Genomic DNA, 15,867 nt, shown 5'->3' with positions numbered 1-15,867 from the left:
TCCATAGTGTATGGTCCGTTAACCCTTCCTCGCACCAGGTTGTACCTTGGGTCCGGGTCACCTATTGCCTCTGCTCACCCTGCTTACAGAAGCCTGGCATGCTGCAGCAGACTTAGGCTGGTGAAGACTTCTGGGGACAGAGCTTCTAAGGAGGTAAGTATACCTTCATGGTCAGGTGAGTTTCCCTACACCCCTTCCCCCTCTCCATCTCTAGGGCTCCTCAAGGGGGGACAGGTCTTTATTAGTTGTGGGGCTCCCTTAAGGTTGTGGGGTAAGGGCAATTGGGGGAATCTGTGATTGGGGGCACTGTTGTCTCTTTGGGCTGCAGCCCCTCACACATCGTGACTAGCTTTTACCGGCAGACGTGCCCGCAGTGGAGGCGGCTTGTTCGGCCGGGAACCAGGCCGCTAATTTAGCCCGCGGCTTCGGCCTGGTCCCGGCCGAGTGTAGCTCCGCCCCGTGGGCGGTCTCAGCTGGGTTCTGCAGCCGTCCTCACAGGGAGGCGGCTGCAGGCTTCTGTCAGGGGGCATGGTGTGACCAGGAACCAGGCCGAAACTTTAGGCCGTGGCTTCGGCCTGGTCCCGGCCGCAGGTAGCTCCGCCCCTTCCCGAGCTGTTTGAGCGCCAAATCTTAGCACCGGTTGGGGGAGGACTGGTTCAGCCTATCAGGGCCAGGCTGTCTCAGCCTCTCCCGTGCTAGTGCGCGCATATTAACTCCGCCCCTCAGGTCACATGACTCAAGGAGCCGAATAGCTCCTGTCACGCGCTGTCCTCAGACGCTGCTGCACGCTGCGCCTGTGGGTCTCCTTTCCTGTTTCCAGCCGGCTGTCCTGTGTTCCGAGGGTCTGGGGACGTCAGCCAGGAACCTGGGTGAGATAATTCCAGTTCTTCTGTCACTAATTGGCTGTGCATGGCAATGTCTACCCCCAGCATTGAACCTTCCCTCAGACAGGCGGCCCCTGCTTTGGTCACTTACTATGCTTGCACAGTGTGTAGGGTTAAATTTTCAGGGGGTTCGGCTGTACCCACTTCTTCTGCCTGCTACCCCTGCCCAAGATACTCCTTCGGGGTCTGTGGCCCCTGAATCGGCCCCAGTTTGGAAACTTGGAAAGCAGATTCGGCTTCCAAGAAATCTCTGACGGCAATGGCCTTTACTGGCGGTCGCCTTTTTGGGAAACGGCTAGACGACATCATCTCTGAGGCTACGGGAGGTAAAAGTTCTTTGCTTCCCCAGAACAAGGCTCGCCGCACTGCGGCTCGTGGGGGTTTTCGTAAGTCAACCTCCTTTCGGCCCTTTTGCACCCTGGGTCAGGGGCGCCAGGAAAAGTCGAGCCCATCGCAGGGTAGGCTGGGCCCGTCCTTCAAACTTCGCTCCGCCTGGAAGCAGGATAATCGCTCCAACCAATTTCCCGCTAAATCAGGAACCCGCAAACCTGCCTCGACCTGAAGGGGCGCCCCCACCTGGAACTCTGTCTCGGGTGGGCGGTCACTTACTTCTTTTTCGGAACGTCTGGTTGGCACAAGTCCAGGACTCTTGGGTTCGGGATGTCATCTCCGACGGTTACCGAATCGAGTTTGCTTCTTTTCCCCAGGATCGTTTTTTTCGATCCCGGCCTCCTCGTTCACCTACTCTGGCCGCAGGTTTTCATTCTGCCATTCGCACTCTGCTACAACAGGGTGTTATTGTGCCCGTTCCACCTCAGGACCGTTTCAGGGGTTTCTATTCAAACCTCTTCGTGGTGCCCAAAAAAGAGGATTCAGTTTGTCCGATTTAGGACCTGAAACTCCTAAACCAGCATCTTCGCCTTCGCCACTTCCGTATGGAGTCACTACGGTCGATAGTAGCATCCATGGATCAGGGTGAATTCCTGTCTTCAGTGAACATTCGGGATGCGTATCTACACATCCCGATTTTTCCTCCTCATCAACGTTTCCTCCGCTTTGCCGTTCCGCAGGGTCACTTTCAATTTGTGGCTCTGCCCTTCGGCCTGGCCACAGCCCCCCGGGTTTTTACCAAGGTCCTGGCGGCTGTCATGGCCATTCTCAGGTCCCGGGGGGGGGGGTGTCTGTCCTTCCTTACCTGGACGACCTGCTCATCAAGGCCCCCTCTCGGATCCAGAACGGGGAGAGTCTCCGCATCACCCTGCTGACCCTAACCAGCTTTGGGTGGCTGATCAACGAGGAGAAGTCCAACCTTTCTCCCTCCCAGTCTCTGGGCTTTCTGGGCCTACGGTTTGATACCGGGAGTGCTCTGCAGAATGGTGGCAGCCATAACGGCAGTCCCATTTGCACTGTTCCGTTGCCGTCCGCTTCAGTGGGCTATTCTGTCTCTGTGGGACGGATCCCCCCCTGTCCTTGAACCACCGGATCAGTCTGCCCACCTCGACTCGCCAGTCTCTTCTTTGGTGGCTATACTCTCCCCTCCTTCAGAGCGGCCGCTCGTTCCTACCGTTGAACTGGCTGGTTCTTACCACGGATGCGAGCCTCCTCGGTCGGGGGGGGGGGGGGTGTTCTCCTGGACCGGACGGTCCAGGGCCGGTGGTCACCTCAGGTAGCCAGGCTTCCTATCAATGTCCTGGAGATCCGGGCGATATTCCTTTATCTCCGACACTGGGAGTCTCTTCTACGGGGTCGCCCGGTTTGCATTCAGTCCGACAACGCCACGGCCGTGGCGTATCTAAACCGCCAAGGGGGCACTCGCAGCAGTGCCGCCATGACCGAGGTGTCCAAGATTTTGACCTGGGCGGAACGCATGGTTCCCTCCATATCAGCGATCCACATTCCGGGGGTAGAAAATTGGGAGGCGGACTTTCTAAGTCGCTCGTCTCCCGATCCCGGGGAGTGGTCCCTTCACCCGGAGGTGTTCGAGTCCATTTGCCGTCGTTTGGGGATTCCGTACTTGGACCTATTTGTGTCCCGCTTAAACCGGCAGGTTCCAAGCTTCGTGGCAAAGTCCAGAGATCCTCTGGCGCTGGCCGCGGACGCCCTCGTCATTCCCTGGTCTCGGTTCACTCTCCCATATCTGTTTCCGCCAATTCCCCTCCTTCCCCGAGTACTCAGGAAACTCAAGGCGGAAGGCGTTCCAGCCATTCTAGTGGCCCCGGATTGGCCCCACCGATCTTGGTACGCCGACGTGGTTCGGCTCGTGGCGGACGTTCCCTTCCGACTGCCAGATCGTCTCGATCTTCTGTCTCAGGGTCCTCTTTGCCACCCCAATTCACAGGCTCGCGGTTTCTCATCTGCGGTTATTCGCACTATGCTCAGGGCACGTAAGCCATCCTCGGCGAGGATCTACCATAGGACTTGGCGGGCTTATTTTCGGTGGTGTGAGGCTCTTTCCCCGGTTCGTTTTTCTCTGCCGAACCTTCTGCCGTTTCTGCAGTCGGGTCTTGAGACACGCCTGGCTCTTAGTTCACTCAAGGGTCAAGTATCGGCGCTGTCTATTCTCTTTCAGCGGCCTCTGGCTTCGGACTCATTGGTTCACACATTCCTCCAAGGAGTTGCTCACAAGATTCCTCCCTACAGGTCTCCTACTCCCCCTTGGGACTTGAATTTGGTTCTGAGTGCCTTGCAATCCATTCCGTTCGAGCCTATCCACGATATTTCTCTTCGTTTCCTTTCCTGGAAGGTCGCCTTTTTGGTAGCTGTGACCTCGATTCGTCGGGTGTCGGAATTGGCAGCTCTTTCTTGTCAACCTCCCTTCCTCATTCTTCATCAAGACAAGGCTGTGCTTCGACCGGTTCCTTCTTTTCAACCGAAGGTGGTTTCGTCCTTTCATCTGAACGAGGATATCGTTCTCCCTTCCTTCTGCCCTGCTCCGTCTCATCCTAAGGAGCGTTCTCTCCACAATCTGGATGTGGTACGAGCCTTACGAGTTTACCTCAAAGCCACCTCTTCTTTCCGACGGTCGGAGTCGTTGTCTGTCCTTCCGGAGGGCCGACGCAAGGGTTTGCCAGCTTCTAAGGCCACCATCTCCAGATGGATCTGGTCCGCCATTTCTGAAGCATACCATTCCAAGGGGAAGGATCCTCCCTTCCGGGTTACGGCTCATTCCACTCGCTCTGTGGGGGCCTCTTGGGCGGTCTTTAACAGGGCTTCGGCCCTACAGGTGTGTTAGGCGGCTACTTGGTCTTCGGTGCACACGTTCACCAAGTTTTACCCAGTTCACACTTCTGCATCCGCCGGCGCCTCTTTAGGGCGTAAGGTTTTGCAGGCAGCGGTGGCTCTGCCGTCCGCTTGATTCTGGGTTACATGGTTTTCCCACCCCCGGGGACTGCTTTGGTATGTCCCACGGTTCCTGTGTCCCCCAATGGAGCTGAATGAGAAAAGGAGATTTTTTACACTTACCGTAAAATCTTTTTCTCAGAAGCTCCATTGGGGGACACAGCTCCCACCCTGTGCTGTTAGTTGTGATCTGAGTTTTGGTCGCCTGTCAGTCTGTTGGTTTGTGGTTTTGACTGGGCGTCCTCTGGACTCTGTATTTTTCGGTTCCTCCTATTGCTTTTGGACTAAAACTGAGTGTCTCTAAGGCAGGAGGTGGGGTATACCCTGCTGGGAGGGGCTGACTTCTTTTTTTGTATGCCTAGTGTCAGCCTTCTAGTGGCAGCAAGATATACCCACGGTTCCTGTGTCCCCCAATGGAGCTTCTGAGAAAAAGATTTTACGGTAAATGTAAAAAATCTCCTTTTTCACGCGCTTCTGGGGCAAGTCGCACAGCGGGCAGGAAACTAATTGAGGCCGCGGCTGTGGCCTGGTCCAGCACTTAACACCGCTCACTTCTCGCATTCGGGCGCGCAGGCGGGGCTCCTGGCCTCCTCCTGCTGCCAGCCAATAGTCTATCAGCGCTTTGGGGGTCAGCTTCTGTACTCCTCCCTCTCCTCCTCCAATTGGGTACATCTGGGTGCGGAGTCCACCCCCTCTGGTCAGTGCAGCCTGCTTCTCTCCTTCCTGCTCTGTAGGCCATATCACCTCAACGGCTGCCTGCCTCTTCATCTCTGCTCACAGGACAGCTACAGCCTGCTTCTCAGCTCCAGGACACAGGACCTCGGTGAGATTGGTCTAATTTAATTGACGGCTTACTTACTTGCACTTATGTCCGAATCCAGACCCGAACCTCCCCCAGACAAGCGGCCACAGCATTAGTCACCCACTACTCTTGCGTGAGCTGCAAGACCAAAATGCCCGGTGGTTCCACTAAATCCACCTGTTCCGCCTGCTCCACCATGCGCACCATGCCTCCTGTGTCTGTCTCTCAGGATGTCCCCCTGGAACACGCGGTGTCCGCCCCTCCCCCAGACTGGGTTTCTACCCTTTCTCAGTAGATCCCTGATTAGGGTCTCCTGATCAGTGGCCTCTGCCTTGGAGCCTTCTTCCCTGTGCACGACCCCCATGGAGTCCCGCTCTATCTCTCCTGACCCCCACTTCCAGCGCTCTCACAAGCGCCTTAAAACGATTTTGTCAGGCTCTTCTCCAGAGTCACGTAATCTGGATAGACATTCTTCCCGTAGATCTCGCTGCTCTTCCCCAGCTCTCTGACTGAGGTGAGTTTTTTTCCCCTTTTTCTTCCAGGTAGGGACTTTTAGCCTCTGGAGACCCGCTATTTTGTCCCACTCTTGGTAGTCTTATGGGGCCTGGCTTGAGGAACCTTGTTCCTCCTCTTATGGAGTTCCTTTATTCTTGGGGTGGGGGATGAATGTCTCCCGTTTTATAGCAGTGGTGTGGATCAGAGTGCAAAGTTGTGAGGGAAATGTGTTTTCACGGTCATGGCTCTCATTTTCTGGGAGAACGAACGGGCGCCTTTATCGCGGCTGCTGGCGGGGAGCTCGCCCGCTCCCTCCTCCTGTCATGCGCAAAGCGCTTGGGGCTGGGAGCAGGCACCATTATCGGCCGCATATTCATTGTCCCTGTCAGCAGTGTACGGCTGCCGGAGGGGAGCTCGCCCGCTCCCTCCCCCTGTCATGCGCACATCCACTCGGGGCTGGGAGCGGGCTCCATTATCAGCCGAACATGTACTTCGGCCGCGAGCGAGGTCGGAACTTGGCTCCGCCCACCCGCAGCTGGCTGTGTGTTTTTCTAAGAGCGTGGGGTTGCTTTATTATTGAGCCCTGCTTCTGTGCTGCAGCGCTCTTCAACCTTATTCTAACACAGTCAAGTTACAGGCTCAAGTCCTGTTTAAGTCACCTTATCCATTATAGCATTATTTCACTGGCCGCGAGCCCTTGTCTGGCTTTAAGCACGCCCACTCACGGCCGCGGGGATCCTTCTAGCGGTCCTGGTCACCTATTGTTTTTTTGCAGGGGCCGCAATTCTTACAATGCTTGGTTCTTGTTCCACCAGCACCCCTGCTTCCCCTGCTATATCTATCCCTCGCACAGTCTATATGCGTCTTGGCTTAGGTCTCCGCCTGGGAGAGGTCCGCCCTACGCCGGCCCTCCAGAGGGACCCGCATCCCTTCTCTCTATATCACCGCTCTCACAAGCGTGATAGGGATGTATTCTCTGACTCATTCCTTGGGCACGGGCGCTCCCCTCATAGGACTCACCCGCTGCTCCACTTGTACAAGCGTCGCTCCCTCAAGAGGACGCTTCCGTGGTCGCCGCTCTGGCTTTCCAGAACCGCATACCCGGTCGGCGCCCCCCCCCCCCCCCCCCCCCCCTTCCAGGGCTGCCTCCACTCGTTCCCACTCACCTGGAGAACTTGTGAATGAGGTTTCGATTCGGCATCTGACTCAGAGGACTGCACAGATATACCTGATGTGGTGTACTCATTGGTTTTGGCCATAAGAGACACCATCTATCTTAAGAACCCAGGAACTTTGGACGTGGCTCCAGAAGTATCCTTTCATCATGCCCGACCGGCACCCAAGATTTTCAGCTCTCACGGATATGGCTGACTCGGTGCACTCATTGGTTTCGGCCATAAGAGACTCCTTCCATCTAAAGGACCCAGGAACTTCGGACGTGGCTCTAGAAGTCTCCTTTCTTTGTGCCCGACCGGCACTCAAGACTTTCAGCTCTCACGCTGAATTTTACGCCCTGCTGGTATCCGCCTGAAGTCACCCTGACAAGAAGTTTCAGGAAACGAAGAAGGTTCAAGCGCAGTATTCCTTCGCCAAGGACCTCATTGCTTGGTGGACCTCCTCTCCAACTGTGGATCCGCCGGTCTCCCGCCTCTCTAAGGCGCCTACCCGGCCTTTGGCTGATGCGGTGGCCTTCAAGGATCCAGCGGACATGTAGGTGGATACTTTGGCAATCTCTGCCCTTGAGGCAGCAGGTTCTTCCTGCTTTTGCTTCTGCCTGGGTGTCAACGGCCCTTTTAGTATGGTCTTCCAACTCCGCCAGGGTAGTCTTCAAGATCCCTCCGGAGGATTTATTTAATCTAGCTCTCCGATGCTTTTTTTTCTGTCTTCTGCTTCCATGTGCTGCCACTGTGCTGCCTTTACCACAAGCTACCTGGTAGCCACCGTCCCTGCATGTGGCTTTAAGCCTGGAATGTGGATGCCACCTTCAAGAAGTGAGGTGACGGGCGAAAAAAGAGTTCTTTATTACCTCTGGTAAGACTCACAGAAGGGCTTCCGTCGTAAGTCCTCCTTCCGGTTCTGCGGACCTTTGGTACCAACAAAGGGTCCAGCCAGGCGCCTTCATGGGAAGAGGGTTCCTCTTTCCGGTCCCATTCCTCTCGAAGGTCGGCTATCCGTTCCGGCCGTTTGGCGGCCCCATCAGGCACCCGTAGGCCTTCCTCGGCCTGAAGGGTCGCCCCCCCCCACCCGTCGACCTCTCTCTGGTGGTTGGTCGCCTCTTACCGCCGGGATGCCTGGACATGCAATTTCAGGGGAATGTTTTCTAGGTTTATTCCAACATCTCTGTGGTCTCCAAGAAAGGCATTTCTGTTCGCCCAGTCTTGGTTCTCGAGTATCTCAGCCAGCATCTTGCGTTCCCATCCCGAATGGAGTCTCTCCGTTCGGTGCTGGCGTCCATGGTTCAAGGGGAGTTTTTGTTCCTTGGTGGACATCAGGATGCCTGTCTCCACATCTCATTGTTTCCCGGTCATCAGCGGTACCTCCGCTCTGCAGTTCCAGACGGTCATTTTCTATTGTGGCTATCCATTTCGGTATGACCACTTCGCGGACCTTTACCAAAGTCCTGGCGCCTGTGATAGCCTTTTTTACAAACAACAGTTGTTTCTGTGATTCCTTATTTGGACTACCTCCTGATCTGTGCTCCAGCAGGACCCAGATCCTGGAGAGTCTTAGTCTCAACTTCCAGACCTTGTCTCACTTCGGTTGGATGGTCATTTGGGAAAAACCCAACCGCTCTCCTGGGGCTCCAGTTCGATGCGGCCTCTGCCCGCTTTCGACTCCGCCGACTCTTCAAGAGTCTGATGCCTTCGGCTCCCTGCTCCAGTTTCCATTCGCTTTTGCATGGATGTCCTGGGTCGATTGGCGGCGGCCGTGGAGGCCGTGCCATTTGCCCAGTTTCATCACCGACCTCTTCAACTGGTGATTTTCTTCCGGTGTGACAGGTCTCCATTGTCTCTCGGCCGCAAGATTGTTCTCCCTCGTCAGTCTCGTTGGTCCCTTCTATGGTGGCTTCGTTTTCCCCCTCATTTTTTTTTTTTTCGGGGGTGTCCCTTCCTGTCCATCCCTGCCTGTCTGTCAGGCTGGGGAGATGTCTTCAGGGGTCTTGGTCCCCCAAGAAACTTTTTCCCCTTCAACATTTTGGGGCCTAGGGCAATTCTTTCTTTGCTTGCTTCTTGGGAATTTCCCTCCTAGGCGGAACTCAGGTTTCCGGCCATCTCGGTTATCTTCAGTCTGGCTGTCCCTGGGATCTGATTTCTAGGCCGGTCCTCAGTCGTCCAAGACCACTGGTCCCTACTAGAGATGAGCGAACTTACAGTAAATTCAATTCGTCACAAACTTCTCGGCTCGGCAGTTGATGACTTATCCTGCATAAATTAGTTCAGCTTTCAGGTGCTCCGGTGGCCTGGAAAAGGTGGATACAGTCCTAGGAAAGAGTCTCAAAGGACTGTATCCACCTTTTCCAGCCCACAGGAGCACCTGAAAGCTGAACTAATTTGGGCAGGATAAGTCATCAACTGCCGAGCCGAGAAGTTCGTGACGAATCGAATTTACTGTAAGTTCGCTCATCTCTAGTCCCTACATCCAGGGGTGTTTGCTATGATCTGCAACACCTGGGGCGCTCCAGGCGTGGATCTCTGCTTGTCCCACCACAAACGAAGCGTTCCTCTCTCTTGGTCAAGCCTTGCCCTACCTTGTCTATTTGGTGGTCGGGCTTTGCCCTACCTTATCTGTTTCCTCCCTTTCTTCTCATTTCGGGGTCCTGAGGAAACTCTCAGTAGGACGTTTCAGCCATTCTAGTGGCCCAGCCTGGGCCCGGCGGGCGTTGTAAGTCTTCATGGTCAGGCTCATGAACGACTTAACGTTCCGCCTTCCCTATCGTCCAGACCTCCTATCTCAGGTCTTCTGTGCCACCCCTATTACCGTCTCTGCTTTGACGGCGTGGCGGTCGAGATCGCGGTTTTGAGAGCCGCGGTTTCCCTTCCCAAGTCATTCGGACCATGCTCAGGGCTCGTTAGTCCTCCTTGGCAAAAATTTACCACCGTTCCTGGCGGTCTTATTTTAGTTGATGTGAAGCTCAGGTCTTGTGTCCTGTTACCTTTTCGGTTTCCCGTCTTCTCTCTTTCTTGCAGTCGGGATTGGAACTGGGGTTGTCTCTCAGTTCCCTTAAGGGTCAGGTTTCGACCCTTTCTATTCTTTCCAGCGTCCTCTAGCTACTAATTCTCATGTCCGGACCTTCTTTTAAGGAGTGGCGCATGCTGTCCCTCCTTATCGGTCACCTTCTCCCCCTTGGGACTTGAATCTGGTTCTGGGGGTACTCCAAGGTGAACCTTTTGAACTCCTTGGAGGTGTCCCTGCACCTCCTTTCTCGGAAAGTGGCATTTTCTTGTTGTTATCACCTCCGTTCGGAGAGTGTCTGAATTGGCAACTCTATCCTGCCGTTCTCCGTTTCTGGTGCTTCACCAGGACAAGGTTGTCTTCCGGCCAGATCCTTCCTTTTTGCCTAAGGTTGTTTCGGCCTTTCATCTCAATGAGGACATTGTTCTTCCGTCCTTTTGTCCCGCTCCTCCTCATTCTAGGGAGCATTTACTCCACAAACTGGATGTGGTTCGGGCTGTTAGGTATTACCTCTCTATCTCTTCTTCGTCTCGTCAGTACGATTCCTTTTTCGTCCTTACGGAAGGTCATTGTGAGGGACAACCTGCTTCCAAGGCCACCACTTCTCTGTGGATCCGGTCTGCCATTTCGGAAGCCTATCGCTGTAGGGGAGGGGGAAGACTCCTCCCTTCAGGGTTGTGGCTCATTCTACCCTCTTTCTGTTGGGGCATCCTGGGCTCTCCAGAACAAGCCTCTGCCTCGCAGATTGCAAGGCGGCTACTTGGTCGTCTTTTCTCACTTTCTCGAGGTTCTACCGGGTTCATACCTTCGCATCGGCTGATGCTAGTCTGGGCCGTAAACTGCTGCAGGCGGCAGTGGAACAGCCGTTTGCCTGACTATCTGCCCACCTAAGGGACGTCTTTGGTACGTCCCACGGTCTGTGTCCCCCAATGGAGCCGATAGAGAAAAGGAGATTTTTTAACACTTACCGTAAAATCTCTATCTCGAAGGATCCATTGGGGGACACAGCTCCCGCCCTTGTGGGTTTCTCTTTGGTTCTCTGTCCGAGGGTGTGTTCAATTATATATTTTCTTCTGTTCTTGGACAGTTCGTGTTTTTTTTTTTCCTTGACCTGTCGGTCCTCTCCTATTGCTCTAGTACTTAAACTGATTACCTCGGGGACTGGAGGCGGGTATATCCTGCTGGTAGGAGCCGACTTTCTTGTTGCCATAGTGTCACCTCCTAGAGACAGCAGCATACACCCACGGTCTGTGTCCCCCAATGGATCCTTTGAGAAAGAGATTTTACGGTAAGTGTTAAAAAATCTCTTTATTAACCCCTTAAGGACATAGGGCGTATCCATACGCCCCCGTTTCCAAGTCCTTAAGGACCGAGGGCGTATGGATACGCCCTGAGCATTTCCGGCCCCCACCGCTAGCCGGAGGGGAGCCGGAGCCGGATGCCTGCTGAAATCGTTCAGCAGGCATCCCGGCATATCGCCCAGGGGGGTCATTATGTCCCCCCATGTCGGCGATTGCCGCAGATCGCTGGACAATTCAGTCCAGCGATCTGCGGCGGATTCCGGGTCAATCGGGTCTCCAGTGACCCGATGACCCGGAATTACTGGCTGATCGGGGCCGTCAGAGACGGCCCCGAACAGCCAGAGCCTGCAGGGGTGAGGTGGCACTGGTGCCACCTCACGATCGCCCTGATTCGTCGGCCGGATTACCGGCCGACCAATCAGGGCGCCTGCTGAGGGTGTCACTCCCGCAACCCGCTCCGCCCCTCTTCCGGAGGACGTGATCGGGTGCGGGAAGACGACCCCGGGTGCTGGGGACCCCGATCCCTGGCGTCCCTGTTGGGATCGGGGCCCCAGGAGCGACGGCGGCGAGGGACAGTCCTGTGTGGATCGTTGGAGGTGAGTGACAGCCTCCTGCTGTTGCTTAGCAACAGCTCCCAGCATGCAACAAGGGCATGCTGGGAGCTGTAGTTATGCAACAGCAGGAGGCAGACCACCACAACTCCCAGCATGCCCTTATGGGCATGCTGGGACTTGTAGTTTTGCAACAGCTGGAGGCACATTCTTTCTATGGAAAAGTGTACCTTCAGCTGTTGTGTAACTACAACTCCCAGCTTGCACAAACAGCTCAAGTGCATGCTGGGAGTTGTAGTGGTGCATCTGGTGGTTGCATAACTACAACTCCCAGCATGCCCGTTGGCTGTCGGTGACTGCTGAGAGTTGTAGTTTTGCAACAGCTGAAGGCACACTGAGTTAAGTAGTAAACCAGTGTGTCTCCAGCTGTTGCATAACTACAATCCCCAGCATCCCCAGCCAATGTAGTATGCCTCCGGCTGTTGCATAACTACAAGACCCAGCATGCCCTTCCGCTGTCCGTACATGCTGGGGGTTGTAGCTTTTGCAACAGCTGAAGGCACACTGGTTGCAAAACACTGAGTTTGTTACCAAACTCGGTGTTTCACAACCTGTGTGTCTCCAGCTGTTGCAAAACTACAACTCCCAGCATGCACTGATAGACCGTCCATGCTGGGAGTTGTAGTTTTGCAACAGCTGGATGTTCCCCCCCCAATGTGAACGTACAGGGTACACTCACATGGGCGGAGGATTACAGTAAGTATCCAGCTGCAAGTTTGAGCTGCAGCAAATTTTCTGCCGCTGCTCAAACTGCCAGCGAGAAACTACTGTGAACCCCCCGCCCGTGCGACTGTACCCTAAAAACACTACACTACACTACCACAAAATAAAATAAAAAGTAAAAAACACTACATATACACATACCCCTACACAGCCCCCCTCCCCTCCCCAATAAAAATGAAAAACGTCTGGTACGCCACTGTTTCCAGAACGGAGCCTCCAGCTGTTGCAAAACAACTACTCCCAGTATTGCCAGATAGCCACTGACTGCCCAGGCATGCTGGGAGTTTTACAACAGCTGGAGGCACCCTGTTTGGGAATCACTGGCGTAGAATACCCCTATGTCCACCCCTATGCAAGTCCCTAATTTAGGCCTCAAATGCGCATGGCGCTCTCACTTTGGAGCCCTGTCGTATTTCAAGGCAACAGTTTAGGGTCACATATGGGGTATCGCCGTACTCGGGAGAAATTGGGCTTCAAATTTTGGCGGATATTTTCTGCTATTACCCTTTTTAAAAATGTAAAATTTTTGGGAAAACAGGCATTTTAGGTAAAAAAAAAATTTTTTTTTTTTACATATACAAAAGTCATGAAACACCTGTGGGGTATAAAGGTTCACTTAACCCCTTGTTACGTTCCCCGAGGGGTCTAGTTTCCAAAATGGTATGCCATGTGTTTTTTTTTTTTGCTGTCCTGGCACCATAGGGGCTTCCTAAATGCGGCATGCCCCCATAGCAAAATTTGCTTTCAAAAAGCCAAATGTGACTCCTTCTCTTCTGAGACCTGTAGTGCGCCAGCAGAGCACTTTTCACCCCCATATGGGGTGTTTTCTGAATCGGAAGAAATTGGGCTTCAAATTTTGGGGGGGTATTTTCTGCTATTACCCTTTTTAAAAATTTAACATTTTAGAGAAACCAAGCATTTTAGGTAAAAAAAAAATATTTTTTTTTACATATGCAAAAGTCGTGAAACACCTGTGGGGTATTAAGGTTCACTTTACCCCTTGTTACGTTCCCTGAGGGGTCTAGTTTCCAAAATGGTATGCCATGTGTGTTTTTTTGCTGTCCTGGCACCATAGGGGCTTCCTAAAGGTGACATGCCCCCCAAAAACCATTTGTCGCTCCTTCCCTTCTGAGCCCTCTACTGCGCCCGCCGAACAATTAACATATACATATGAGGTATGTGCTTACTCGAGAGAAATTGGGTTTCAAATACAAGTAAAAATTTTCTCCTTTTTACCCCTTGCAAAAATTCAAAAATTGGGTCTACAAGAACATGCGAGTGTAAAAAATGAAGATTTTGAATTTTCTCCTTCACTTTGCTGCTATTCCTGTGAAACACCTAAAGGGTTAATACACTTACTGAATGTAATTTTGAATACTTTGGGGGGTGTAGTTTTTATAATGGGGTCTTTTATGGGGTATTTCTAATATGAAGACCCTTCAAATCCACTTCAAACCTGAACTGGTCCCTGAAAAATAGCGAGTTTGAAAATTTTGTGAAAAATTTCAAAATTGCTGCTGAACTTTGAAGCCCTCTGGTGTCTTCCAAAAGTAAAAACTCATAAATTTTATGATGCAAACATAAAGTAGACATATTGTATATGTGAACCCAAAAAAAAAATATTTTGAATATCCATTTTCCTTACAAGCAGAGAGCTTCAAAGTTAGAAAAATGCAAAATTTTCATTTTTTTCATAAAATTTTGGGATTTTTCACCAAGAAAGGATGCAAGTTACCATAAAATTTTACCACTAAGTTAAAGTAGAATATGTCACGAAAAAACAATCTCGGAATCAGAATGATAACTAAAAGCATTCCAGAGTTATTAATGTTTAAAGTGACAGTGGTCAGAATTGCAAAAAACGCTCCGGTCCTTAAGGTGAAAAAGGGCTCGGTCCTTAAGGGGTTAAAATGTATATTTTCCTAAACTGCATACAGAGATCCTCACTGAACTAAACTTCTCCTTACCCCTCCCATCGAGCATCAAAGATGACGCTTCAATGTAGCAGAGATAAGAAATGTTTCTCTCTAAAAAAGTACGCAGAAGGAGGTTTAACCAATAAAGTGCTTTTAACACCCAATTCACACCACCTTTTGCAGATGTCCCTACAGTCTCTTCCTGTTTTAGGGTGCGTTCAGCAGCAAATATACACACGTGTGAGTGCACCCTTAACTCCTACGCCATACGACCGGTCCCGGTGTTTAAAACGGGGTCACACCGTGCTATTAACCCTTTTCCCATTTAAAAAAAAAAAAACTGTGTAAATAAAAATAAACATATGTGGTATCGCCGAGTGCGGAAATGTCCGAACTATAAAAATATATTGTTAATTAAACCGCATGATCAGTGGCGTACGCGCAAAAAAATTCCAAAGTACAACATAGCGTATTTTTGGTCACTTTTTATATCATGAAAAAAATTTATAAAAAGCAATCAAAAAGTCCGATCAATAAAAAAAAATGGTACCGATAAAAACTTCAGAATACGGTGCAAAAAAATGAGCCCTCATACCGGCCCGTACGTGGAAAAATAAAGTTATAGGGTTTAGAAGATGAGAATTTTTAACGTATATTTTCCTACATGTAGTTATGATTTTTTTCAGAAGTGCGACAAAATTAAACCTATATAAATAGGGTATCATTTTAACCGTATGGTCCTACAGAATAAAGATAAGGTGTCATTTTTACCGAAATATGCACTGCGTAGAAACGGAAGCCCCCAAAATTTACAAAATGAATTTTTTTCTTCAATTTCGTTGCACAATTAATCTTTTTTTTTCGTTTCGATGTGGATTTTTTGTTAAAATGACTGTCACTGCAAAGTAGAATTGGTGGTGCAAAAAATAAGCCATCATATGGAATTTTATGTGCAAAATTTAAAGCGTTTTGATTTTTAGAAGGTGATGAGGAAAGAATAAAAATGCAAAAACGGATAAACCCTGCGTCCTTAAGGGGTTAATAAAGAAAGTATGATACAACTGACAGCTTGTGTTGTACTTTCTAGCGTGCGCACCGCTTCTGATAGAACTAATCAGGAAGGGAGCAGATCTTCACTGGTTACAACCAGGATCTATTTCAACACTACCACACGGATTTGTGAGTTATAAACTATGAAGGGGTGTGAGGCTCTTCGAAGCATTGTGGCCACTTATGCTGATCAGTATTGACGACAAATAGGTTACGAAGATGGCAAACTTGGGAACAATTTTTAGGCTTGTGGCTTTCATAGCAACCCTTTAGCACCCTAGAGTTGCATCATGTGGGGTGCTCCAGTGTGGGTGCTGAGTTTAGGTGTACAGTGATTCCTTAACTTACAATGGCCTCAACATACAATAGTTTCAACATACAATGGTCTTTTCTGGACCATTGTAAGTTGAAACCAGACTCCACATACAATGACAATCTGAACAAAGACAGATCAGATCTGTGAAACATGTCAATGGCCAAGAGAACTGACCAATCAGAATGGGCAATTTACTGGTAAAACACCTGTATTACTGAAGTGCATACACTGACTGATGTCTGGTAGCGCCCCCTACA

General features: G+C 51.3%; 1 protein-coding gene across 6 annotated transcripts in view; it reads left to right on the top strand.

Annotated features, from left to right (window-relative positions):
* The window catches only part of LOC130361197 (uncharacterized), a 113,779-nt gene that overhangs the window by 96,758 nt on the left and 1,154 nt on the right, over positions 1-15,867 (top strand). The window lies entirely within an intron of this gene.

This window comes from Hyla sarda, chromosome 3, assembly GCF_029499605.1.
Source record: "Hyla sarda isolate aHylSar1 chromosome 3, aHylSar1.hap1, whole genome shotgun sequence".
Classification (NCBI taxonomy): domain Eukaryota; kingdom Metazoa; phylum Chordata; class Amphibia; order Anura; family Hylidae; genus Hyla; species Hyla sarda.
This window is presented reverse-complemented; position numbering and strand designations above follow the sequence as displayed.